The sequence below is a fragment of the Mesoplodon bidens genome, assembly GCF_964165515.1.
Source record: "Mesoplodon bidens genome assembly, contig: HAP1_SCAFFOLD_175, whole genome shotgun sequence".
NCBI classification, from domain to species: domain Eukaryota; kingdom Metazoa; phylum Chordata; class Mammalia; order Artiodactyla; family Ziphiidae; genus Mesoplodon; species Mesoplodon bidens.
The window spans coordinates 453,197-481,066 of record NW_027671412.1 but is presented as its reverse complement, the minus strand read 5'-3'; positions in this window follow the sequence as shown (position 1 = coordinate 481,066).

The window sequence follows — 27,870 nt, the reverse complement described above, 5'->3', positions numbered from 1 at the left end:
ACTGTTGATGACGAGGGCATGGACCACTGGGATGACAAAGGTCATGAAGCATTGTAATGACTGGAGTCACGGAGCATTGTGTTAACAAGAGCATGGAGCATTGTTATGACAAGGGCATGGAACATTGGTCTAATAAGTTTCATGGACTATTGCAATGACAGTTGGAATGGCACATTGTGATGACAAGGACATGGTCCATTGTGAAGACCAGGTCATGCAGTATTGTGAAGACAGGTATCAGGGAGCATTGTGATGATATATGTAATGGCCCATTGTGATGACAATGGCATGGAACACTGTGATGCCAACTGTCATGGAGGATTCTGATGACAAAGGTAATGGAGCATTGTGATGACAATGGCTTGGAGCATTGTGATGACAAGGGTCAGGCTGCATTGTGCTGGCAAGTGCATGGAGAATTATGATGACACGTGTCATGGAGCATTTGGATGACAAGCTTGTGGAGTATTTTGATGACAATGGCATGAATTATTGTGATGAAAATGGCATGGGGCATTGTGATGAAAACATCATGGAGCCTTTCGTGACAGGTTTCAAGGAGCATTCTTACGAAAACAGTCAGGGAGCATTGTGATGACACGTGTATTGAGAATTGTGATGAAAATGGTTATGGAACATTGTGCTGACAAGAGCATGGAGCATTGTGATGACAACGGTCACGGAGCATTGTGCTGAGAAAGGCATAGAGTATTGTGATGACAAGGGTCAAAGAGCATTGTGATGAAAATTTCATGGAGCATCGAGGTTAAAAAGGTCACAGAGACTGTTGATGACGAGGGCATTGTCCACTGTGATGATAAATGTCATGAATCATTGAGATGACTGGAGTCAAGGAGCACTGTGATTACATGGGTCATGGAGCATTGTGATAACAAGGGCATAGAGCACTGTGATAACAAGTGCACGGAGCATTGGTCTAATAAGTTTCATGGATTATTGCAATGATAGTTGGAATGTTGCATTGTGATGACAAGGGCATGGAGCATTGTGAAGAGCAGGTCATGCAGTATTGTGAAGACTGGTGTCAGGGAGCATTGTGATGACATATGTAATGGCCCATTGTGATGACAATGGCATGGAGCATTGTGATGCCCAGTGTCATGGAGGATTCTGATGACAAAGTTAATGGAGCATTTTGATGACAATGGCTTGGAGCATTGTGATGACAAGTGCATGGAGACGTGTGATGACAAATGTCATGGAGCATTCTGATGACAAGCTTGTGGAGTATTTTGATGACAATGGCATGGATCATAGTGAATAAAACGGCATGGGGCATTGTGATGAAAAAGGCATGGATCCATTTCGTGACAGGGTTCAAGGTGAATTCTGAAGACAAGTGTCAGGGAGCATTGTGATGACAAGTGTATTGAGAATTGTGATGACAAAGGTCATGGAGCATTGTGATGAAAAGGGCATGGAGTACTGTGATGACAGGCATCATGGAGCGTTGTGATGACAATTGTTATGGAACATTTTGAGCACAAGGATTTGGAGCATTGTGATGAGAGAGGTCATGGAGCATTATGATTTCATTTTGATGACAATAGCATGAAGCATTATGATGGTGGGCATGGTGCATTGTGATGACAGGTTTCATGGAGCACTGAGATGAAAAGGGGCATGGAGCATTGTGATTACAGGGGTCTTGGAGCATATTGATGTCAGGTGTAATGGAGCATTGTGATAGCAAGTGCATGGAGCACTGTGATGAGAAGGCCATGGAGCATTCTGATGACATGCGTCATGGAGATTTGTGATAACATGGGCATGGAGCAATGTGATGAGAGCGATCATGGAGCATTGTGATGACAATGACATGGAGCATTGTGATGCCAAGGGTCATGGTTCTTTGTGATGACAAAGTCATGGAGCATTTTGATGACAAGGGCGTTGTGCATTGTGACGAGAAAGGCAGGGAGCATTGTGATGACATGGTCTTGGAGCAATTTGATGAAAAGTGTCATGGAACGTTTTGATGACAGAGTTTATGGAACATTGTGATGTCAGGGGTCATGGAACATTTTCATGACAGGGGTTATGGACCATTGTGATGACAGTGGAGTGGGTGTATTGTGATGACTAGTGAGGGAACATTTTGATATCAGTGGTGAGAGAGCATTTTGATAAGACGTGCAAGGAGCATTGTGATGACAAAGTTTATGGAGCATTGTGATGACATGGGTCGTGGAGCACTGTGCTGACAAGAGCATGGAACATTGTGATGACAAGGGTCATGGAGCATTGAGTTGACAAAGAGATGGAGCATTCTGGTAAAAAGTGTCATGGAGCATTTTGATGAAAATTTCATGGAGCATTGTGGTGACAAAGTTCACAGAGACTTGTGATGATGAGGGCATGGATCATTGTGATGACACAGGTCATGAAGCCTTGTGCTGACTGGAGTCAGAGAGCATTGTGAGAACGGGGGTCATGGGGCATTGTGATGACAAGGGCATGGAGCATTGTGATGACAGGGGCATGGAGCATTTGTCTGACAAGTTTCATGGATAATTGTGTTGACAGTGGGCATGGCACATTGAGATGACAATGTCATGGAGTATTTTGAAGACAGGTGTCAGGGAGCATTGTGATGACATATTTCATGTTCCACTGTGATGACAATGGCATGGAGCATTGTGATGTCACGTGTTTTTGAGGATTGTGATGACAAAAGTAATGGACCATTGTGATGACAAGGGCTTGGAGCATTGTGATGACAAGGGTCATGGAGCATTTTGATGACAACGGACATTGAGAATTTTGATGAACATGTCGTGAAGCATTGTTATGACAATGGCATGGAGCTTTCTATGACAGTGGTCATCGGGCATTGCGATGACGTGTTCATGGAGAATTGTGATGACAAAAGCATGTAACATTGTGATGAGAAATGTCATGGAGCATTGTGATGACAAGGACGTGGAGAATTGTGATGACAAGGGACATGGAGCACTGTGATGACAACGGACATTGAGAATTTTGATGAACTTGTCATGAAGCATTGTTATGACAAAGCCATGGAGCTTGCTATGACAGGGGTCATGGGGCATTGCGATGACATGTTCATGGAGAATTGTGATGACAAAAGCATGTAACATTGTGATGAGAACTGTCATGGAGCATTGTGATGACAAGGACGTGGATAATTGTGATGACAAGGGACATGGAGCATTGTGATGACCAGGGCATGGAGGATTGTGATGGCAAGACCGTGGAGCATTGTGCTGAGAAGACCAAGGATAATTGTTATGACGAGCGTCATGGAGAACTGTAATGACAAGGGCTATGGAGCACTGTGATGTCAGGGGACATGGAGCATTTTGAAGAAAATGGTCATGGAGCATTTTGATGACAGGGGTTATGGAATATTGTGATGTCATAGGTCATCGAACATTGTGATGATAAGTGCATGTAGCATGCTGATGACAGGAGTCATGGAACATTGTGATGACAGGGGTGAGGGAGTATTTTAATGAATAGTGATGTAACATTGTGATGTCAGTGTTGAAAGAGCATATTGATGAGAAGTGCATGGAGCATTGTGATGACAAGGTTAATGGAGCATTGTGATGATAAGATTGTGGAGCACTGTGATGACAAGCGCATGGTGCATTTTGATGACCTGTGTCATGGAGCACTGTGTTGACAAGCGCATGGAGCATTGTGATGACTACAGTCATGGAGCATTGTGCTGTGAAAGGCATAGAGTATTGTGATGACAAGGGTCAAAGAGCTTTGTGATGAAAATTTCATGGAGCATTGAGGTTAAAATGGTCACAGAGACTGTTGATGACGAGGGCATGGACCATTGTGATGACAAAGGTCATGAAGCATTGTGATGACTGGAGTCACGGAGCATTGTGTTAACAAGGGCATGGAGCATTGTTATGACAAGGGCATGGAACATTGGTCTAATAAGTTTCATGGATTATTGCAATGACAGTTGGAAAAGCACATTGTGATGACAAGGGCATGGACCCTTGTGAAGACTAGGTCATGCAGTATTGTGAAGACAGGTATCAGGGAGCCTTGTGATGATATATGTAATGGCCCATTGTGATGACAATGGCATGGATCATTGTGATGCCAACTGTCATGGAGTTTTCTGATGACAAAGGTAATGGAACATTGTGATGACAATGGCTTGGAGCAGTGTGATGACAGGGGCATGGAGCATTGGTCAGACAAGTTTCATGGAAAATTGTGTTGACAGTGGGCATGGCACATTGTGATGACAAGGTCATGGAGTATTTTCAAGACAGGTGTCAGGGTGCATTGTGATGACATATTTCATGTTCCATTGTGATGACAATAGCATGGAGCATTGCGATGCCAAGTGTTTTGGAGGATTGTGATGACAAAGGTAATGGAGCATTGTGATGACAAGGGCATGGAGCATTGTGATGACAAGGGTCATGGAGCATTTTGATGACAACGGCCTTTGAGAATTTTGATGAAATGTCGTGAAGCATTGTGATGACAGAGGCATGGAGCTTGCTATGACAGGGGTCATGGAGCATTGTGCTGACAAGCGCATGGAGCATTGTGATGACAACGGTCATGGAGCATTGTGCTGAGAAAGGCATAGAGTATTGTGATGACAAGTGTCAAAGAGCATTGTGATGAAAATTTCATGGAGCATTGATTTTAAAAAGGACACAGAGACTCTTGAATACGAGGGCATGGACCATTGTGATGACAAAGGTCATGAAGCATTGTGATGACTGGACTCACGGAGCATTGTGATGACATAGGTCATTGAGCATTGTGATAACAAGGACATGGAACACTGTGAAGACCAGGTCATGCAGTATTGTGAAGACTGGTGTCAGGGAGCATTGTGATGACATATGTAATGGCCCATTGTGATGACAATGGCTTGGAGCATTGTGATGCCAAGTGTCATGGAGGATTCTGATGACAAAGTTAATGGAGCATTGTGATGACGATGGCTTGGAGCAGTGTGATGACAAGGGCATGGAGCATTGTGATGACAAGGGCATGGAAAATTGGTCTAATAAGTTTCATGGATTATGGCAATGACAGTTGGAATGGCAGATTGTGATGACAAGGGCATGGAGCATTGTGAAGACAGGTGTCAGGGAGCATTGTGATGACATATTTCATATTCCATTGTGATGACAATGGCATGGAGCATTGTGATTTCAAGTGTTTTGGAGGATTGTGATGACAAAGGTAATGGAGCCTTGTAATGACAAGGGCTTGGAGCATTGTGATGACAAGGGTCATGGAGCATTGTGATGACAACGGCCATTGAGAATTTTGATGAAAATGTCGTGAAGCTTTGTGTTGACAAAGGCATGGAGCTTGCTATGACAGTGGTCATGGGGCATTGCGATGACATGTGCATGGAGAATTGTGATGACAAAAGCATGTAACATTGTGATGAGAACTCTCATGGAGCATTGTGATGACAAGGACGTGGAGAATTGTGATGACAAGGGACATGGAGTATTGTGATGACCAGGGCATGGAGCATTGTGATGGCAAGACCGTGGAGCATTGTGATGAGAAGACCACGGATAATTGTGATGACGAGCGTCATGGAGCACTGTAATGACAAGGGCTATAGAGCATTGTGATGTCAGGGTACATGGAGCATTTTGATGAAAAGGGTCATGGAGCATTTTGATGACAGGTGTTATGGAACATTGTGATGTCACAGGTCATCGAACACTGTGATGATAAGTGCATGTACCATGGAGATGACAGGAGTCTTGGAACACGGTGATGACAGGGGTGAGGGAGAATTGTATGTATAGTGATGTAACATTGTGATATCAGCGGTGAGAGAGCATATTGATGAGAAGTGCATGGAGCATTGTGATGACAATGTTAATGCAGCATTGTGATGACAAGATTGTGGAACACTGTGATGACAAGCGCATGGTGCATTGTGATGACGTGTCATGGAACATTGTGCAGACAAGCGCATGGAGCATTGTGATGACAACGGTCATGGAGCATTGTGCTGAGAAAAGCAGAGAGTATTGTGATGACAAGGGTCAAAGAGCATTGTGATGAAAATTTCATGGAGCATTGAGGTTGAAAAGGTCACAGAGACTGTTGATGAATAGTGCATGAACCATTGTGATGACAAAGGTCATGAAGCATTGTGATAACTGTACTCACAGAGCATTGTGATAACAAGTGTCACAGAGCATTGTGATGAAAAATTAATGGAGCATTGTGGTGACAAAGTTCACAGAGCCTTGTGATGATGAGGGCATGGATCATTGTGATGACACAGGTCATGAATCCTTGTGATGACTGGAGTCACGGACCATTGTGAGAACTGGGGTCATGGAGCATTGTGATGACAAGGGCATCGAACATTGTGATGACAGGGGCATGGAGAATTGGTCTGACAAGTTTCATGGATAATTGTGTTGACAGTGGGCATGGCACATTGTGATGACATGGTCATGGATTACTGTGAAGACAGGTGTCTGGGAGCATTGTGATGACATATTTCATGTTCCATTGGGATGACAATGACATGGAGCATTGTGATGCCAAGTGTTTTGGAGGATTGTGATGACAAAGGTAATGGAGCATTGTGATGACAAGGGCTTGGAGCATTGTGATGCCAAGGGTCATGGAACATTTTGATGACAACGGCCATTGAGAATTTTGATGAAAAGGTCGTGAAGCATTGTGATGACAGAGGCATGGAGCTTGCTATGACAGGGGTCATTGGGCCTTGCGATGACATGTGCATGGAGAATTGTGATGACAAAAGCATGTAACATTGTGATGAGAAATGTCATGGAGCATTGTGATGACAAGGACGTGGAGAATTGTGATGAGAAGGGACATGGAGTATTGTGATGACCAGTGCATGGACCCTTGTGATGGCAAGACCGTGGAGCATTGTGATGAGAAGACCATGGATAATTGTGATGATGAGCGTCATGGAGCACTGTAATGACAAGGGCTATGGAGCATTGTGATGTCAGGGGACATGGAGCATTTTGATGAAAAGGGTCTTGGAGCATTTTAATGCAGGGGTTATGGAACATTGTGATGTCATAGATCATCGAACATTGTGATGATAAGTGCATGTAGCATGGTGATGACAGGAGTCATGGAACACTGTGATGACAGGGGTGAGGGTGTATTGTAATGAATAGTGATGTAACATTGTGATATCATTGGTGAGAGAGCATATTGATGAGAAGTGCATGGAGCATTGTGATGACAATATTAATGGAGCATTGTGAGGACAAGTTTGTGGAGCACTGTGATGACAAGCGCATGGTGCATTGTGATGACGTGTCATGGAGCATTGTGCTGACAAGCGCATGGAGCATTCTGATGGCAACGGTCATGGAGCATTGTGCTGAGAAAAGGAGAGAGTATTGTGATGACAAGGATCAAAGAGCATTGTGATGAAAATTTCATGGGGCATTGAGGTTAAAATGGTCACAGAGACTGTTGATGAAGAGGGCATGGATCATTGTGATGACAAAGGTCATGGAGCATTTTTCTGACAACCTTGTGGAGTATTTTGATGACAATGGCATGGAGCATTGTGATGAAAACTGCTTGGGGCATTGTGATGAAAAACGCATGGAGCCTTTTCGTGACAGGGTTCAAGGAGCATTCTGACGACAAGTGTCAGGGAGCATTGTGATGTTAAGTGTATTTAGAATTGTGATGACAAAGATCATGGAGCATTGTGATGAAAAGGGCATTCAGTATTGTGATGACAGGCATCATGGAGCGTTGTGATGACAAGTGTTATGGAACATTGTGATCACAAGTGTTTGGAGCATTGTGATGACAGAGGTCATGGATCATTTTGACTTCAAGGAGCATGGAGCTCTGTGATGACAAGGGCATGAAACAATGTGATCCCAAGGTTCATGGAGGATTGTGATGACAATGGTAATGGAGTATTGTGATGACAATTGCATTGAACATTGTAATGACAATGTCATGTAGCATTTTGCTGACAAAGGCATGGAGCATTGTGATGACAAGTGTCATGGAACTCTGTGATGTCAAGCGTCACGGAGCATTGTGAATACAGGGGTCATGGAGCATTGGGATGACAAGGGTCATGGAGCATTCGGATGAAAATATTCATGGAGTATTGTGATGAAAAGGGACATGGAGCGTTGTGATGACAGGGGTTATGGATCATTGTGATGAGAAGGTCATGGAGCATTGGGCTGAAAATGTTCATGGATTATTGTGATGACAGGTGTCATGGAGCATTGAGATGACAAGGTACTTGAGCATTGTGATGAGAAGACCATGGAGCCTTGTGATGATATGTCTCATGGAACATACTGATGAAAAGGGGCATGGAGCATTGTGAGTACAGGGGTTGTGGAGCACTGTGCTGACAAGGGCAATGAGCATTGTGATGAGAAGGCCATGGACCCTTGTCGTCACTGGGTTCAAGGAGCATACTGACGTCAAGTGTCAGGGAGCATTGTGATGACAAGGATATTGAGCATTGTGGTGACAAAAGTCATGGAGCATTGTGATGAGAAGACCATGGATAATTGTGATGACGCGCGTCATGGGGCGTTGTGATGATAAGTGTTATGGAACATTTTGATCACAAGGATTTGGAGCATTGTGATGAGAGAAGTCATGGAGCATTATGATTTCATTGTGATGACAATAGCATGAAGCATTATGATGGTGGGCATGGTGAATTGTGATGACAGGGCTCATGGAGCATTGAGATGAAAAGGGGCATGGAGCATTGTGATTACAGGGGTCTTGGAGCTTTGTGATGACAGGTGTAATGGTGCATTGTGATGGCAAGTTCATGGAGCACTGTGATGAGAATGCCATGGACATTCTGATGACATGCGTCATGGAGCTTTGTGATGACAAGGGCATGGAGCAATGTGATGAGAGCGATAATGGAGCATTGTGATGACAATGAAATGGAGCATTGTGATGCCAAGGGTCATGGTTCTTTGTGATGACAAAGTCATGGAGCATTTTGATGACAAGGGCGTTGTGCATTGTGATGAGAAGGGCAGGCAGCCTTGTGATGACAGGGTCATGGAGCAATTTGAGGAAAAGGGTCAAGGAACATTTTGATGACATGGGTTATGGAACATTTTGATGTCAGGGGTCATGGTACATTTTCATGACAGGGGTTATGGACCATTGTGATGACAGGGGAGTGGGTGTATTGTGATGACTAGTGAGGGAACATTTTGATATCAGTGGTGAGGGAGCATTTTGATAAGACATGCAAGGAGCATTGTGATGACAAGTTTTATGGAGAATTGTGATGACATGGGTCATGGAGCACTGCGCTGACAAGCGCATGGAACATTGTGATGACAAGTGTCATAGAGCATTGAGTGGACAAAGGGACGGAGCATTGTGATAACAAGTGTCACTGAGCATTGTGATGAAATGTCCATGGAGCATTGTTGTGACAAAGTTCACAGGGCCTTGTGATGATGAGGGCATGGATCATTGTGATGACACAGGTCATGAAGCCTTGTGATGACTGGAGTTACGGAGCATTGTGAGAACTGGGGTCATGGAGCATTGTGATGACAAAGGCATGAAGCATTGTGATGACAGTGGCATGGAGCAATTGCCTGACAAGTTTCATGGATAATTGTGTTGACTCTGGGCATGGCACATTGTGATGACTAGGGCATGGAGTATTGTGAAAACAGGTGTCAGGGAGCATTGTGATGACATATTTCATGTTCCATTGTGATGACAATCGTATGGAGCATTGTGATGTCAATTGATTTGGAGGATTGTGATGACATAGGTAATGGAGCATTGTGATGACAAGGGCTTGGATCATTGTGATGACAAGGGTCAAGGAGCATTGTGATGACAATCCTATGGAGCATTGTGATGTCAAGTGATTTGGAGGATTGTGATGACAAAGGTAATTGTGCATTGTGATGACAAGGGCTTGGATCATTGTGATGACAAGGGTCAAGGAGCATTGTGATGACAACAGCCATTGAGAATTTTGTTGAAAATGTCGTGAAGCATTTTGTTGACACAGGAATGGAGCTTGCAATGAAAGGGGTCATGGGGCATTTCGATGATATGTGCATGGAGAATTGTGATGACAAGGGACATGGAGCACTGTGATGAGAACTGTCATGGAGCATTGTGATGACAAGGACGTGGAGAATTGTGATGACAAGGGACATGGATCACTGTGATGACCAAAGCATGGAGCATTGTGATGGCAAGACCGTGGAGCATTGTGATGAGAAGACCATGGATAATTGTGATGACGAGCGTAATGGAGCACTGTAATGACAAGGGCTATGGAGCATTGTGATGTCAGGGGACATGGAGCATTTTGATGAATAGGATAATGGAGCATTTTGATGACATGGCTTATGGAACATTGTGATGTCATACGTCATCGAACATTGTGACAATAAGTGCATGTAGCATTGTGATGACTGGAGTCATTGAACATTGTGATGACAGGGGTGAGGGAGTATTGTGATGAATAGTGATGTAACATTGTGATATCAGTGGTGAGAGAGCATATTGATGAGAAGTGCATGGAGCATTGTGATGAAAATGTAAATGGAGCATTGTGATGACAAGATTGTGGAGCACTGTGATGACAATCGCATGGTGCCTTGTGATGACATGTGTCATGGAGCATTGTGCTGACAAGCACATGGAACATTGTGATGACAACGGTCATGGAGCATTGTGCTGAGCAAGGCATAGAGTATTGTGATGACAAGGGTCAAAGAGCATTGTGATGAAAATTTCATGGAGCATTGAGTTTAAAAATGTCACAGAGACTGTTGATGACGAGGGCATGGACCACTGTGATGACAAAGTTCATGAAGCACTGTGATGACTGGAGTCACGGAGCATTGTGATAACAAGGGCATGGAGCATGGTGATGACAAGGGCATGGAACATTGGTCTAATAAGTTTCATGGATTATTGCAATGACAGTTGGAATGGCATATTGTGATGACAACGGCATGGAACATGGTGAAGACCAGGTCATGCAGTATTGTGAAGACTGGTGTCAGGGAGCATTGTGATGACATATGTAATGGTCCATTGTGAAGACAATGGTATGGAGCATTGTGATGCCAAGTGTCATGGAGGATTCTGATGACAAAGGTAATGGAGCATTGTGATGACAATGGCTTGGAGCATTGTGATGACAAGGGTCAGGGAGCATTGTGCTGGCAAGTGTATGGAGAATTGTGATGACACGGGTCATGGAGCATTTGAATGACAAGCTTGTGGAGTATCTTGATGACAATGGCATGGAGCATTGTGATGAAAACGGCATGGGGCATTGTGATGATAAAGGCATGGAGCCTCTTTGAGCCAGGTTTCAAGGAGCATTCTGACGAGAAGAGTCAGGGAGCATTGTGATGACAAGTGTATTGAGAATTGTGATGACAAAGGTCATGGAGCATTGTGAGGAAAAAGGCATGGAGTATTGTGATGACAGGCATCATGGAGCGTTGTGATGACAAGTGTTATGGAACATTGTGACCACAAGGGTTTGGAGCATTGTGATGACAGAGGTCATGGATCATTTTGATTTCAAGGAGCATGGAGCATTGTGATGACAAGGGCATGAAACAATGTGATCCCAAGGTTCATGGAGGATTGTGATGACATTGGTAATGGAGTATTGTGATGACAAGTGCATTGAGCATTGCAATGACCTGGTCATGTGGCATTTTGCTGACAAAGTCTTGGAATATTGTGGTGACAGGTATCACGGAGCACTGTGATGACAAGCGTCACGGAGCACTGTGAATACAGGGGTCATGGAGCACTGGGATGACAAGGGCTTGGAGCATTGTGATGACAAGGGTCATGGAGCATTTTGATGACAACGGCCATTGAGAATTTTGACGAAAATGTCGTGAAGCATTGTGATGACAGAGGCATGGAGCTTGCTATGACAGGGGTCATGGGGCATTGCGATGACATGTGCATGGAGAATTGTGATGACAAAATCATGTAACATTGTGATGAGAACTGTCATAGAGCATTGTAATGACAACGACGTGGAGAACTGTGATGAAAAGGGACATGGAGCATTGTGATAACAAGGGCATTGACCATTGTGATGGCAAGACGGTGGAGCATTGTGATGAGAAGACCATGGATAATTATGATGACGATCGTCATAGAGCACTGTAATGACAAGGGCAATGGAGCATTGTGATGTCAGGGGACATGGAGCATTTTGATGAATAATGTCAAGGAGGATTTTAATGACAGGGTTTATGGAACATTGTGATGTCATAGGTCATCGAAGATTGTGATGATAAGTGCATGTAGCATGGTTATGACAAGAGTCATGGAACATTGTGATGACAGGGGTGAGGGAGTATTGTAATGAATAGTGATGTAACATTGTGATATCAGTGGTGAGAGAGCAGACTGATGAGAAGTGCATGGAGCATTGTGATGACAATGTTAATGGAGCATTGTGATGAGAAGATTGTGGAGCACTGTGATGACAAGCGCATGGTGCATTGTGATGACGTGTAATGGATCATTGTGCTGACAAGCGCATGGAGCATTGTGATGACAACGGTCATGGAGCATTGTGCTGAGAAAGGCATAGAATATTGTGATGACAAGGGTCAAAGAGCATTGTGATGAAAATTTCATGGAGCATTGAGGTTAAAAAGGTCACAGAGACTGTTGATGACGAGGGCAACGACCATTGAGATGACAAAGGTCATGAAGCATTGTGATGACTGGAGTCACAGAGCATTGTGATAACAAGGGCATGGAGCATTGTGATGACATGGGCAGGGAACATTGGTCTAATAAGTTTCATGGATTATTGCAATGACAGTTGGAATAGCGCATTGTGATGACAAGTGCATGGAGCATTGTGAAGACCAGGTCATGCAGTATTGTGAAGACTGGTGTCAGGGAGCATTGTGATGACATATGTAATGGCCCATTGTGATGACAATGGCATGGAGCATTGTGATGCCAAGTGTCATGGAGGATTCTGATGACAAAGATAATGGAGCATTGTGATGACAATGGCTTGGAGCATTGTGATGACATGGGTCAAGGAGTATTTGGATGACAAGCTGTGGAGTATTTGGTGACAATGGCATGGATTATTGTGAGGAAAATGGCATGGGGCATTGTGATGAAAACAGCATGGAGCCTTTTCATGACAGGGTTCAAGGATCATTTTGATGACAAGAGTCAGGGAGCATTGTGATGAGAAGTGTATTGAGAATTGTGATGACAAAGGTCATTGAACATTGTGATGAAAAGGGCTTGGAGTATTGTGATGGCAGGCATCATGGAGCGTTGTGATGACAAGTGTTATGGAACATTGTTATCACAAGTGTTTGGAGCTTTGTGATGACAGAGGTCATGGATCATTTTGATTTCAAGGAGCTTGGAGCATTGTGATGACAAGGGCATGAAGCAATGTGATCCCAAGGTTCATGGAGGATTGTGAGGACAATGGTAATAGAGTATTGTGATGACAAGCGCATAGAGCATTGTAATGACAAGGTCATGTAGCATTTTGATGACAAAGGCATGGAGCATTGTGATGAGAGGTGTCATGGAGCACTGTGATGACAAGTGTCAGAGAGAATTGTGAATACAGAGGTCATGGAGCAGTGGGATGACTAGGGCATGGATCATTTTGATGACAAAGGTCATGCAGTTTGGGTTGAATATATTCATGGAGTATTGTGATGACAGGTGTCCTGGAACATTGTGATGACAAGGGTGGGGGAGTATTGTGATGAATAGTGATGTAACATTGTGATATCAGTGGTGAGAGAGCATATTGAAGAGAAGTGCATGGAGCATTGTGATGACAAGATTGTGGAGCACTGTGATGACAAGCGCATGGTGCATTGTGATGACGTGTCATGGAGCATTGTGCTGACAAGTGCATGGAGCATTGTGATGACAACGGTCATGGAGCATTGAGCTGAGAAAGGCAGAGAGTATTGTGATGACAAGGGTCAAAGAGCATTGTGATGAAAATTTCATGGAGCATTGAGGTTAAAAATGTCACAGAGACTGCTGATTATGTGGGAATGGACCATTTTGATGACAAAGGTCATGAAGCATTGTGATGACTGGAGTCACGGAGCATTTTGATAACAAGGCCATGGAGCATTGTGATGACAAAGGCATGGAACATTGGTCTAATAAGTTTCATGGATTATTGCAATGTCAGTTGGAATGGCGCATTGTGATGACAAGGGCATGGAGCATTGTGAAGACCACGTCATGCTGTACTGGGAAGACAGGTGTCAGGGAGCATTGTGATGACATATGTAATGGCCCTTTGTGATGACAATGGCATGGAGCATTGTGATGTCAAGTGTCATGGAGGATTCTGATGAGAAATGTAATGAAGCTTTTTGATGACAATGCCTTGGAGCATTGTGATGACAAGTGTCAAGGAGCATTGTGCTGGGAAGTGCATGGAGAATTGTGATGACACGGGTCATGGAGCATTTTGATGACAAATTTGTGGAGTATTTTGATGACAATGGCATGGAGCATTGTGATGAAAATGGCATGGGGCATTGTGATGAATAAGGCATGGAGCCTTTCAGTGACAGGGTTCAAGCAGCATTCTGATGACAAGAGTCAGGTAGCATTGTGATGACATGTGTTATGCAACATTGTGATCACAATGTTTTGGAGCATTGTGATGACAGAGTCATGGATCATTTTGATTTCAAGGAGCATGGAGCATTGTAATGACAAGGGCATGAAGCAATGTGATCCCAAAGTTCATGGAGGATTGTGATGACATTGGCAATGCAGTTTTGTGATGACAAGCGCATAGAGCATTGTAATGACAAGGTCATGTAGCATTTTGCTGACAAAGCCATGGAGCATTGTGATGACAGGTGTCATGGAGCACTTTGGTGGCATGCGTCACTGAGCATTGTGAATACAGGGCTCATGGAGCATTGGGATGACAAGGGCATGGATCCTTGTGATGATAAGCGTCATGGAGCATTGGGCTGAAAATGTTCATGGAATATAGTGATGACAGGGATCATGGAGCATTGTGATGAGTAGGGAATTGAGCATTGTGATGACAAGAGTCCCGTATCACTGTGTTGTCAATGGTCATGGAGTGTTGTGATGACAGTGGTCATGGAGCTTTGTGATGACATTGGCCATGGAGCATTGTGAAGAGAAGGTCATGGAGCATGGGGCTGAACATATTCATGGAGTATTGTGATTACAGGGGTCATGGAACATTGTGATGAGAAGGAAATGTAGCATTGTGAATAGAAGAGCATGGAGACTTGTGATGACAAATCTCATGGAGCATTCTGATGAAAAGTGGCATGGAGCATTGTGATTACAGGAGTCTTGAACATTGAGATGACAAGTGTCATGGACCCTTGTGAATGACAAGGCCGTGAACATTGTGATGGCAGGAGTCATGGAGCATTGTTATGACAGGGGTAATGGAGCATTGTGATGAGAAGGATATGGAGCATTGGTCTGAAATATTTCATGGATTATTGTGATGAGAGTGGGCATGGAGCATTGTGATGACAAGGGCACAGAACACTGTGATACAAGAGTCAATGAGGTTTGTAATGACAAGGACATGGAGCATTGTGATGAGAAGGGCATCGAGCATTGTGATGACAAGTGTCATGGAGCTTTGTGATGACAATGATATGGAGCATTGTGATGCCAAGGGTCATGGAGCTTTGTGATGACAAATGTCATGGAGCATTTTGATGACAAGGGTGTGGTGCATTGTGATGAGAAGGGCAGGGAGTATTTTGGTGAGAAGGTTATGCAGGAATTTGATGAAAAGTGTAATGGAACATTTTGAAGACAGGGGTTATAGAACATTGTGATGTCAGGGGTCATGGAGCTTTGGGATGAAAAGGATCATGGAGCATTTTGATGACAGGGGTTATGGAACATTGCGATGTCAGAGATCATGGAACATTGTGATTATAAGGGGATGTAGCATTGTGATGACAGGGGTCATGGAATATTGTGATTACAGGGGTGAGGGAGTATTGTGACGACTAGTGATGTAGCACTGTGATAACTCTTGTGAGAGAGCATTTTGATGAGAAATGCATGGAGCATTGTGATTACAAGGTTTATGGAGCATTGCAATGAAAAGTTTCTGGACCGTTGTGAGGAAAAGCACATGGCACATTGTGATGACAAGGGACATGGAATATTTTTCTGCCAAAGTCATGGAGCATTGTGATGACAATGATCATGGTGCATTGTGATGAAATGTTCATGGTACATTGTGGTTCCAAATGTCACAGGGCCTTGTGATGACACGGGCATGGACCATTGTGATGGCAAACGCTATGTAGCATTGTGATGACTGGAGTCACGGAGCATTGTGATGACAGGGGTAATGGAGCATTGTGATGAGAAGGACATGGAGCATTGGTCTGAAATATTTCATGGATTATTGTAATGAGAGTGGGCATGGAGCATTTTGATGACAAGGGCACGGAACACTGTGATACAAGAGTCAAAGAGGTTTGTAATGACAAGGACATGGAGCATTGTGATGAGAAGGGCATCGAGCATTGTGATGACAAGTGTCATGGAGCTTTGTGATGACAATGATATGGAGCATTGTGATGCCAAGGATCATGGAGTTTTGTGATGACAAATGTCATGGAGCATTTTGATGACAAGGGTGTGGTGCACTGTGATGAGAAGGGCAGGGAGTATTTTGGTGACAAGGTTATGCAGGAATTTGATGAAAAGTGTAATGGAACATTTTGAAGACAGGGGTTATAGAACATTGTGATGTCAGGGGTCATGGAGCTTTGGGATGATAAGGATCATGGAGCATTTTGATGACAGGGGTTATGGAACATTGCGATGTCAGAGATCATGGAACATTGTGATTATAAGGGGATATAGCATTGTGATGACAGGGGTCATGGAATATTGTGATTACAGGGGTGAGGGAGTATTGTGACGACTAGTGATGTAGCACTGTGATAACTCTTGTGAGAGAGTATTTTGATGAGAAATGCATGGAGCATTGTGATTACAAGGTTTATGGAGCATTGCAATGAAAAGTTTCTGGACCGTTGTGAGGAAAAGCACATGGCACATTGTGATGACAAGGGACATGGAATATTTTTCTGCCAAAGTCATGGAGCATTGTGATGACAATGATCATGGTGCATTGTGATGAAATGTTCATGGTACATTGTGGTTCCAAATGTCACAGGGCCTTGTGATGACACGGGCATGGACCATTGTGATGGCAAACGCTATGTAGCATTGTGATGACTGGAGTCACGGAGCATTGTGATGACAGGGGTAATGGAGCATTGTGATGAGAAGGACATGGAGCATTGGTCTGAAATATTTCATGGATTATTGTAATGAGAGTGGGCATGGAGCATTTTGATGACAAGGGCACGGAACACTGTGATACAAGAGTCAAAGAGGTTTGTAATGACAAGGACATGGAGCATTGTGATGAGAAGCGCATCGAGCATTGTGATGACAAGTGTCATGGAGCTTTGTGATGACAATGATATGGAGCATTGTCATGCCAAGGATCATGGAGTTTTGTGATGACAAATGTCATGGAGCATTTTGATGACAAGGGTGTGGTGCACTGTGATGAGAAGGGCAGGGAGTATTTTGGTGACAAGGTTTTGCAGGAATTTGATGAAAAGTGTAATGGAACATTTTGAAGACAGGGGTTATAGAACATTGTGATGTCAGGGGTCATGGAGCTTTGGGATGAAAAGGATCATGGAGCATTTTGATGACAGGGGTTATGGAACATTGCGATGTCAGAGATCATGGAACATTGTGATTATAAGGGGATGTAGCATTGTGATGACAGGGGTCATGGAATATTGTGATTACAGGGGTGAGGGAGTATTGTGACGACTAGTGATGTAGCACTGTGATAACTCTTGTGAGAGAGCATTTTGATGAGAAATGCATGGAGCATTGTGATTACAAGGTTTATGGAGCATTGCAATGAAAAGTTTCTGGACCGTTGTGAGGAAAAGCACATGGCACATTGTGATGACAAGGGACATGGAATATTTTTCTGCCAAAGTCATGGAGCATTGTGATGACAATGGTCATGGTGCACTGTGATGAAAAGTTCATGGAACATTGTGGTTCCAAATGTCACAGAGCCTTGTGATGACGCGGGCATGGACCATTGTGATGGCAAACGTTATGCAGCATTGTGATGACTGGAGTCACGGAGCATTGTGATGACAGGGGTCATGGAGCATTGTGATGACTAGGGCATGGAGCATTGTTATGACAGGGGCATGAAACATTGGTCTGACAAGTTTCATAGATTATTGTGATGACAGTCGGCATGGTGCATTGTGATGACAAGGGCATGGAGCATTGTGATGAGAAGGTCATGGAGTATTGTGAAGACAGCTGTCAGGGAGCACTGTGATGACATATGTCATGGTCCTTTGGGATGACAATGTCAGGGAGCACTGTGATTCCAAATGTAATGGAGGATTGTGATGACAAATATAATGGAGCATTGTGATGACTAGGGCTTGGAGCATTATGATGACAAGGGCCATTGAGAATTTTCATGACAAGGGCATGAAGCATTGTGATGACAAGGTCCTGGAGCATTGTGATGAGAAAATCATGGAGCCTTGTAATGACAAAGCTCATGGAGCATACTGACGAAAAGGGGCATGGAGCACTGTGATTACAGGGGTCTTGCAGCATTGTGATGAGAAGGGTCATGGAGCCTTGTTATGACAAGGCCATGGAACATCGTGATGGCAGGGGTCAAGGAGCATTGTAATGACAGGGGTAATGGAGCATTGTGATGGCAAGGGCATGGATCATTGTGATGAGAAGGACATGGAGCATTCTGATGACATGCGTCATGGAGATTTGTGATGACAAGGGCCTGGAGCAGTGTGATTACGTGGGTCTTGGAGCTTTGTGATGAAAAGGGAATGGATCATTTTGATAAAAAACGGTATGGAGCCTTGTCATGGCAGGGTTCAAGGAGCATAGAGACAAAAAGTGTCAGGGAGCATTTTGATGACAAGTGTATTGAGCATTGTGATGACAAAGGTCATGGAGCATTTTGATTAGAAGACCATGGATAATTGTGATGACGAGCGTTATGGGCATTGTGAGGACAATTTTTATGGAATATTGGGATCACATGGGTTTGGAGCATTGTTATGATAGAGGTCATGGAGCATTTTGATTTCATTGTGATGACAATAGCATGAAGCATTATGATGATGGGCATGGTGCAATTTGATGAGAGGGTTCATGGATCCTTGGGTTGAAAAGGGGCATGTAGCACTGTGATTACAGGGTTCTTGGAGCATTGTGATGAGAAGGCCATGGAGCATTCTGATGACATGAGTCATGGAGCTTTGTGATAACAATGGCATGGAACATTTTGATTAGAGGGGTATTGGAGCATTGTCATGCAAACGGCATGGATCATTGTGATGAAAAACGCATGGAGCTTTGTCATGACAGGGTTCAAGGAGCATACTGACGACAAGTGTCAGGGAGCACTTTGATGACAAGGGTATTGAGCTCTGTGATGACAAATGTCATGGAGCACTGTGATGAGAAGGGTCATGGAGCCTTGTGATGACAAGTCCATGGAACATCGTGATGGCAGGGGTCATGGAGCATTTTGAGGAGAAGTGATGGAGCATTCTGATGACATGCGTCATGGAGGTTTGTGATGACACGGGCATGGAGCAATGTGATGAGAGCTTTCATGGAGCATTGTGATGACAAAGACATGGATCATTGTGATACCAAGGGTCATGGATCTTTGTGTTGAAAAGGACATGGAGCATTTTGATGACAAGGGTGATTTGCATTCTGATGAGAAGGGCAGGGAGCATTGTGATGACAGGGTCATGGATCAATGTGATGCAAAGGGTCGGGGAACATTTTGATGACAGGGGTTATGGAACATTGTGATGTCACGGGTCATGGATCAATTAGATGAAATTGGTCATGGAGCATTTTGATGACAAGGGTTATGGAACATTGTGATATCAGGGATCATCGAACATTGTGATAATAATTGCATGTAGCATTGTGATGACAGGAGTCATGGAACATTGTGATGACAGGGGTGAGGGAGTATTGTGATGAATAATGATGAAACATTCTGATATCAGTGGTGAGAGAGCATTTTGATGAGAAGTGCATGGAGCTTTGTGATAACAAAATTTATGGAACATTGTGATGACAAGATTGTGGAGCGCTGTGAAGACAAGCACATGGCGCATTGTGATGACATGTGTCATGGAGCATTGTGATGAGAAGACCATGGATAATTGTGATGACGGGCGTCATGGGGCATTGTGATGACAAGTGTTATGGATTATTGTGATCACAAGGGTTTGGATCATGGTTATGACAGAGGTCATGGAGCATTTTGATGTCATTGTGATGACAATAGCATGAAGCATTATGATGATGGGTATGGTACATTGTGATGAGAGGGTTCATGGATTACTGAGATGAAAAGGGGCATGGAGTATTGTCATTTTAGAGGTCTTGGAGCATTGTGATGAGAAGGGTCATGGAGCCTTGTGATGAAAAGGCCATGGAACATCATGATGTCAGGGGTAATGGAGCAATGTGGTGACAGGAGTAATGGAAAATTGTGATGGCAAGGGCAAGGAGCATTGTGATGAGAAGGCCATGGAACTTTCTGATGATATGCGTCATGGAGCTTTTTGATGACAAGGGCATGGATCAATGTGATGAGAGCGTTTATGGAGCATTGTGATGACAATGACATGGAGCATTGTGATGTCAAGGGTCATGGATCTTTGTGATTACAAAGTCATGGAGCATTTTGATGACAAGGGCGTTATGCATTGTGATGAGAAGGGCAGGGAGCATTGTGATGACAAGTGCATGAAGCAATGTGATCCAAAGATTCATGGAGGATTGTGATGACAATGGAAATGCAGTGTTTTGATGACAAGCACATAGAGCATTGTAATGACAATGTCATTTAGCATTTTGCTGACAAAGGCATGGATCATTTTGATGACAGGTGTCATGGAGCATTGTGATGACTAGGGAATGGAACATTGTAATGACAAGAGTCCTGGACCATTGTGTTGTCAGGTGTCATGGAGTGTTTTGATGACTGGGGTCATGGAGAATTGTGATGATATTAGTCATGGAGCATTTTGATGAGAAGGTCATGGAAGACTGGGCTGAAAATGTTCATGGAGTATTGTGATGACAGGGATCATGGAGCATTGTGATGACAAGGAAATGGAGCATTTTGATGACAATGTCCTGGAGCATTGTGATGAGAAGACCATGGAGACTTGTGATGACCAGTCTCATGGAGAATTGTGATGAAAAGGTGCATGGAGCATTGTGATTACAGGGGTCTTGGAGCATTGTGATGACAAGGGCATGGGGCATTGTGATGAGAAGGCCATGGAGCATTCTGATGACATGTGTCATGGAGCTTTGTGATGACAAAGGCAGCGAGAAATGTGATTACAGTGGTCTTGGAGCATAGTGATGACAAGGGTAATGGAACCTTGTGATGACAATACACTGTAACATTGGAATGGCAGAGTTCATGGAGCATTGTTATGACAGCTGTAATGGAGCACTGTGATGACAAGTGTCACAGAGCATTGTGAATACAGAAGTAATGGAGAATTGGGATGACTAGGGCACGGATCATTTTGATGACAGGGGCCATGGAGTTTGGGCTGAATATATTCATGGAGTATTGTGATGACAGGGGTCATGGAGCATTGTGATGACCAGGTAATGGGGTATTGTGATGACAAGAAACCCGGATCATTGTGTTGTCTGGTGTCATGGAGTGTTGTGATGACAGTGGTCATGGAGCATTGTGATGATATTGGTCATGGAGCATTGTGATGAGAAAGGCATGGAGCATTGGGCTGAAAATGTTCAGGGAGTATTGTGATGACAGGGGTCATGGAGCATTGTGATGACAAGGGAATGGAGCTTTGTGAAGACAGGAGCATGAATAATTGTGATGACAAGGGTCATGGAGCATTCTGATGACATGTTTGTGGAGTATTGTGCTGACAACGCATGTAACACTGTGATGAGAAGTGTCGTGGAACATAGGGATGCCAAGAACTTGGAGAATTGTGATGACCAGGGCATGGGGCATTGTGATGGCAAGACCGTGGAGCATTGTGATGAGAAGACCATGGATAATTGTGATGAAGAGCGTCATGGAGCACTGTAATGACAAGGGGTATGGAGCATTGTGATGTCAGGTGACATGGAGCATTTTGATGAAAAGGGTCATGGAGTATTTTGATGACGGCTTATGGAACATTGTGATGTCATAGTTAATTGAACATTGTGATGATAAGTACACGTAGCATTGTGAGGACAGGAGTAATGGAACATTCTGATGACAGGGGTGAGGGAGTATTGTGATGAATAGTGATGTAACATTGTGATATCAGTGGTGAGAGAGCATATTGATGAGAAGTGCATGGAGCATTGTGATGACAAGGTTAATGGAGCATTGTGATGACCAGATTGTGGAGCACTGTGATGACAAGCGCATGGTGCATTCTGATGACATGTGTCAAAGAGCATTGTGCTGATAAGTGCATGGAGCATTGTGATGACAACGGTCATGGAGCACTGTGCTGAGAAAGGCATAGAGTATTGTGATGACAAGGGTCAAAGAGCATTGTGATGAAAATTTCTTGGAGCATTTAGGTTAAAAAGGTCACAGAGACTGTTGATGTAGAGGGCATGGACCATTGTGATGACAAAGGTCATGAAGCATTGTGATGACTGGACTCACGGAGCATTGTGATGACATGGGTCATGGAGCATTGTGATAACAAGGGCATGAAACATTGTGAAGACCAGGTCATGCAGTATTGTGAAGACTGGTGTCAGGGAGCATTGTGATGACATATATAATGGCCCATTGTGATGACAATGACATGGAGCATTGTGATGAAAATGGCATGGGGCATTGTGATGAAAAGCATGGAGCCTTTTACTGACAGGGTTCAAGGAGCATTCTGACGGGAAGTGTCAGGAATCATTGTGATGACAAGTGTATTGAGAATTGTGATGACAAAGGTCATGGAGCATTGTGAGGAAAAGGGCATGGAGTATTGTGATGACAGGCATCATGAAGCGTTGTGATGACAAGTGTTATGGAACATTGTGATCACAAGTGTTTGGAGCTTTGTGATGACAGAGTTTATGGATCATTTTGATTTCAAGGAGCATGGAGCATTGTGATGACAAGCTCATGAAACTATGTGATCCCAAGTTTCATGGAGGATTGTGATGACAATGGTAATGGGGTATTGTGATGACAAGTGCATAGAGCATTGTAATGACAAGGTCATGTAACATTTTGCTGACAAAGGTATAGAGCATTTTGATGAGAAGACCATGGAGCCTTGTGATGATATGTCTCATGGAACATTCTGATGAAAAGGGGCATGGAGACTTGTGATTACAAGGTTCTTGGAGCACTGTGATGACAAGGGCATGGAGCATTGGGATGAGAAGGCCCTGGAGCCTTGTCATCACAGGGTTCAAGGAGCATACTGACGACAAGTGTCAGGGAGCATTGTGATGACAAGGGTATTGAGCATTGTGGTGACAAAAGTCATGGAACATTGTGATGAGAAGACCATGGATAATTGTGATGACGAGCGTCATGGGGCGTTGTGATGATAAGTCTTATGGAACATTTTTATCACAAGGATTTGGAGCATTGTGATGAGAGAGGTTATGGAACATTATGATTTCATTGTGATGACAATAGCATGAAGAATTATGATGGTGGTCATGGTGCATTGTGATGACAGGGTTCATGGAGCATTGAGATGAAAAGGGGCATGGAACATTGTGATTACAGGCGACTTGGAGCATTGTGATGGCAGGTGTAATGGAGCATTGTGATGGCAAGGGCATGGATCACTGTGATGAGAAGGCCATGGAGCATTCTGATGACATGCGTCATGGAGCTTTGTGACGACAAGGGCATGAAGCTATGTGATGAGAGCGATCATGGAGCATTGTGATGACAATGACATGGAGCATTGTGATGTCAAGGGTAATGGATCTTTGTGATGACAAAGTCATGGAGCATTTTGATGACAAGGGTGTTGTGCATTGTGATGAGAAGGGCAGGGAGAATTGTGATGACAGTGTCATGGAGCAATTTGATGAAAAGGGTTATGGAACATTTTGATGACAGGTGTTATGGAACATTGTGATGTCAGGGATCATGAAACATTTTCATGACAGGGGTTATGGACCATTGTGATGACAGGGGTGTGGGTGTATTGTGATGACTAGTGAGGGAACATTTTGATATCAGTGGTGAGAGAGCATTTTGATAAGACGTGCAAGGAGCATTGTGATGACAAGTTTTATGGAGCATTGTGATGACATGGGTCATGGAGAACTGCGCTGACAAGCGCATGGAACATTGTGATGACAAGGCTCATGGAGCACTGAGTTGACAAAGGGACGGAGCATTGTGATAATAAGTGTCACGGAGCATTGTGATGAAAAGTTCATGGAACATTGTGGTGACAAAGTTCACAGAGCCTTGTGATGATGAGGGCATGGATCATTGTGATGACACAGGTCATGAAGCCTTGTGATGACTGGAGTCACGGAGCATTGTGAGTACTGGGGTAATGGAGCATTGTGATGACAAGGGCATGGAACACTGTGATGACAGGGGCATGGAGCATTGGTCTGACAAGTTTCATGGATAATTGTGTTGACAGTGGGCATGGCACATTGTGATGACAAGGTCATGGAGTATTGTGAAGACAGGTGTCAGGGAGCATTGTGATGACATATTTCATGTTCCATTGTGATGACAATGGTATGGAGCATTGTGATGCCAAGTGTTTTTGAGGATGGTGATGACAAAGGTAATGGAACATTGTTATGACAAGGGCTTGGAACACTGTGATGACAAGGGTCATGGAGCATTTTGATGACAACGGCCATTGAGAATTTTGATGAAAATGTCGTGAAGCATTGTGATGACAGAGGGATGGAGCTTGCTATGACAGGAGTCATGGGGCATTGCGATGACATGTGCATGGAGATTTGTGATGACAAAAACATGTAACATTGTGATGAGAACTGTCATGGAGCATTGTGATGACAAGTACGTGGAGAATTGTGATGACAAAGGACGTGGAGCATTGTGATGACCAGGGCATGAAGCATTGTGATGGCAAGACCGTGGAGCATTGTGATGAGAAGACCATGGATAATTGTGATGAAGAGTGTCATGGAGCACTATAATGACAAGGGCTATGGAGCATTGTGATGTCAGGGGACATGGAATATTTTGATGAAAGGGTCATGGAGCATTTTGATGACAGGGTTTATGGAACATTTTGATGTCATTGGTCATCGAACATTTTGATGAAAAGTGCATGTAGCATGGTGATGAAAGCAGCCATGGAACATTATGATGACAGGGGTGAGGGTGTATTGTAATGAATAGTGATGTAACATTGTGATATCATTGGTGAGAGAGCATATTGATGAGAAGTGCATGGAGCATTGTGATGACAATGTTAATGGAGCACTGTGATGACAAGATTGTGGAGCACTGTGCTGACAAGTGCATGGAGCATTGTGATGACAACGGTCATGGAGCATTGTGCTGAGAAAGGAAGAGAGTATTGTGATGACAAGGGTCAAAGAGCATTGTGATGAAAATTTCATGGAGCCTGGAGGTTAAATAGGTCCCAGAGACTGTGGATGACGTGGGCATGGACCATTGTGATGACAAAGGTCATGAAGCATTGTGATGACTGGACTCACGGAGCATTGTGATGACAAGGGTCATGGAGCATTGGGATAACAAGGGCATGGAACATTGTGATGACAATGGCATGGAGCATTGTGATGCCAAGTGTCATGGAGTATTCAGATGACAAAGGTAATGCAGCATTGTGATGAAAATGGCTTAGTGCATTGTGATGACAAGTGTCAGGGAGCATTGTGCTGACAAGTGCATGGATAATTGTGATGACAAAGGTCATGGAGCATTCTTATGAAAAGCTTGTGGAGTATTTTGATGACAATGGCATGGAGCATTTTGATGAAAACGGTATTGGGCATTGTAATGAAAATGGCATGGAGCCTTTTCGTAACAGGGTTCAAGGAGCATTCTGACGACAAGTGTCAGGGAGCATTGTGATGACAAGTGTATTGAGAATTGTGATGACAAATGTCATGGAGTATTGTGATGAAAAGGACATGGAGTATTGTGATGACAGGCATCATGGAGCGTTGTGATGAAAAGTGATATGGAACATTGTGATCACAAGTGTTTGGAGCATTGTGATGACAGACGTCATGGATCATTTTGATTTCAAGGAGCATGGAGCATTGTGATGACTGGACTCACGGAGCATTGTGATGACAAGGGTCATGGAGCATTGGGATAACAAGGGCATGGAACATTGTGATGACAAGGGCATGAAGCATTTGTCTAATAAGTTTCATGGATTATTGCAATGACAGTTGGAATGGCACATTGTGATGACAACGGCATGGAGCATTGGGAAGACCAGGTCATACAGTATTGTGAAGACTGGTGACAGGGAGCATTGTGATGACATATGTAATGGCCCATTGTGATGACAATGGCATGGAGCATTGTGATGCCAAGTGTCATGGAGGATTCTGATGACAAAGGTAATGCAGCATTGTGATGAAAATGTCTTAGAGCATTGTGATGACAAGTGTCAGGGAGCATTTTGCTGACAAGTGCATGGAGAATTGTGATGACAAAGGTCATGGTGCATTCTTATGACTAGCTTGTGGAGTATTTTGATGACAATGGCATGGAGCATTGTGATGAAAACGATATCGGGCATTGTAATGAAAATGGCATGGAGCCTTTTTGTGACAGGGTTCAAGGAGCATTCTGACGACAAGTGTCAGGGAGCATTGTGATGACAAGTGTATTGAGAATTGTGATGACAAAGGTCATGGAGTATTGTGATGAAAAGGACATGGAGTATTGTGATGACAGGCATCATGGAGCGTTGTGATGAAAAGTGATATGGAACATTGTGATCACAAGTGTTTGGAGCATTGTGATGACAGACGTCATGGAACATTTTGATTTCAAGGAGCATGGAGCACTGTGATGACAAGGGCATGAAACAATGTGATCCCAACTTTCATGGAGGAATGTGATGACAATGGTAATGGAGTATTGTGATGACAGGTACATAGAGCATTGTAATGACAACGTCATGTAGCATTTTGCTGACAAAGGCATGGAGCATTGTGATGACAGGTGTCATGGAGCACTGTGATGGCAAGCATCACGGAGCCTTGTGAATACAGGGGTCATGGAGCTTTGGGATGACAAGGGCATGGATCATTGTGATGACAAGTGTCATGGAGCATTGGGATGAAAATGTTCAGGGAATATTGTGATGACAAGGGACATGGATTGTTGTGATGACAGGGGTCATGGAGCATTGTAATGACAGGGGTCATGGAGCATTGTGATGAGAAGGTCATGGAGCATTGGGCTGAAAATGTTCATGGAGTATTGTGATGACAGGTGTCATGGAGCATTGTGATGAAAAGGTACTTGAGCATTGTGATGAGAAGACCATGGAGCCTTATGATGATATGTCTCATGGAACATTCTGATGAAAAGGGGCATGGCGCCCTGTGATTACACGGGTCGTGGAGCACTGTGATGACAAGGGCATGGAGCATTGGGATGAGAAGGCCATGGAGCCTTGTCATTAGATGGTGCAAGGAGCATAC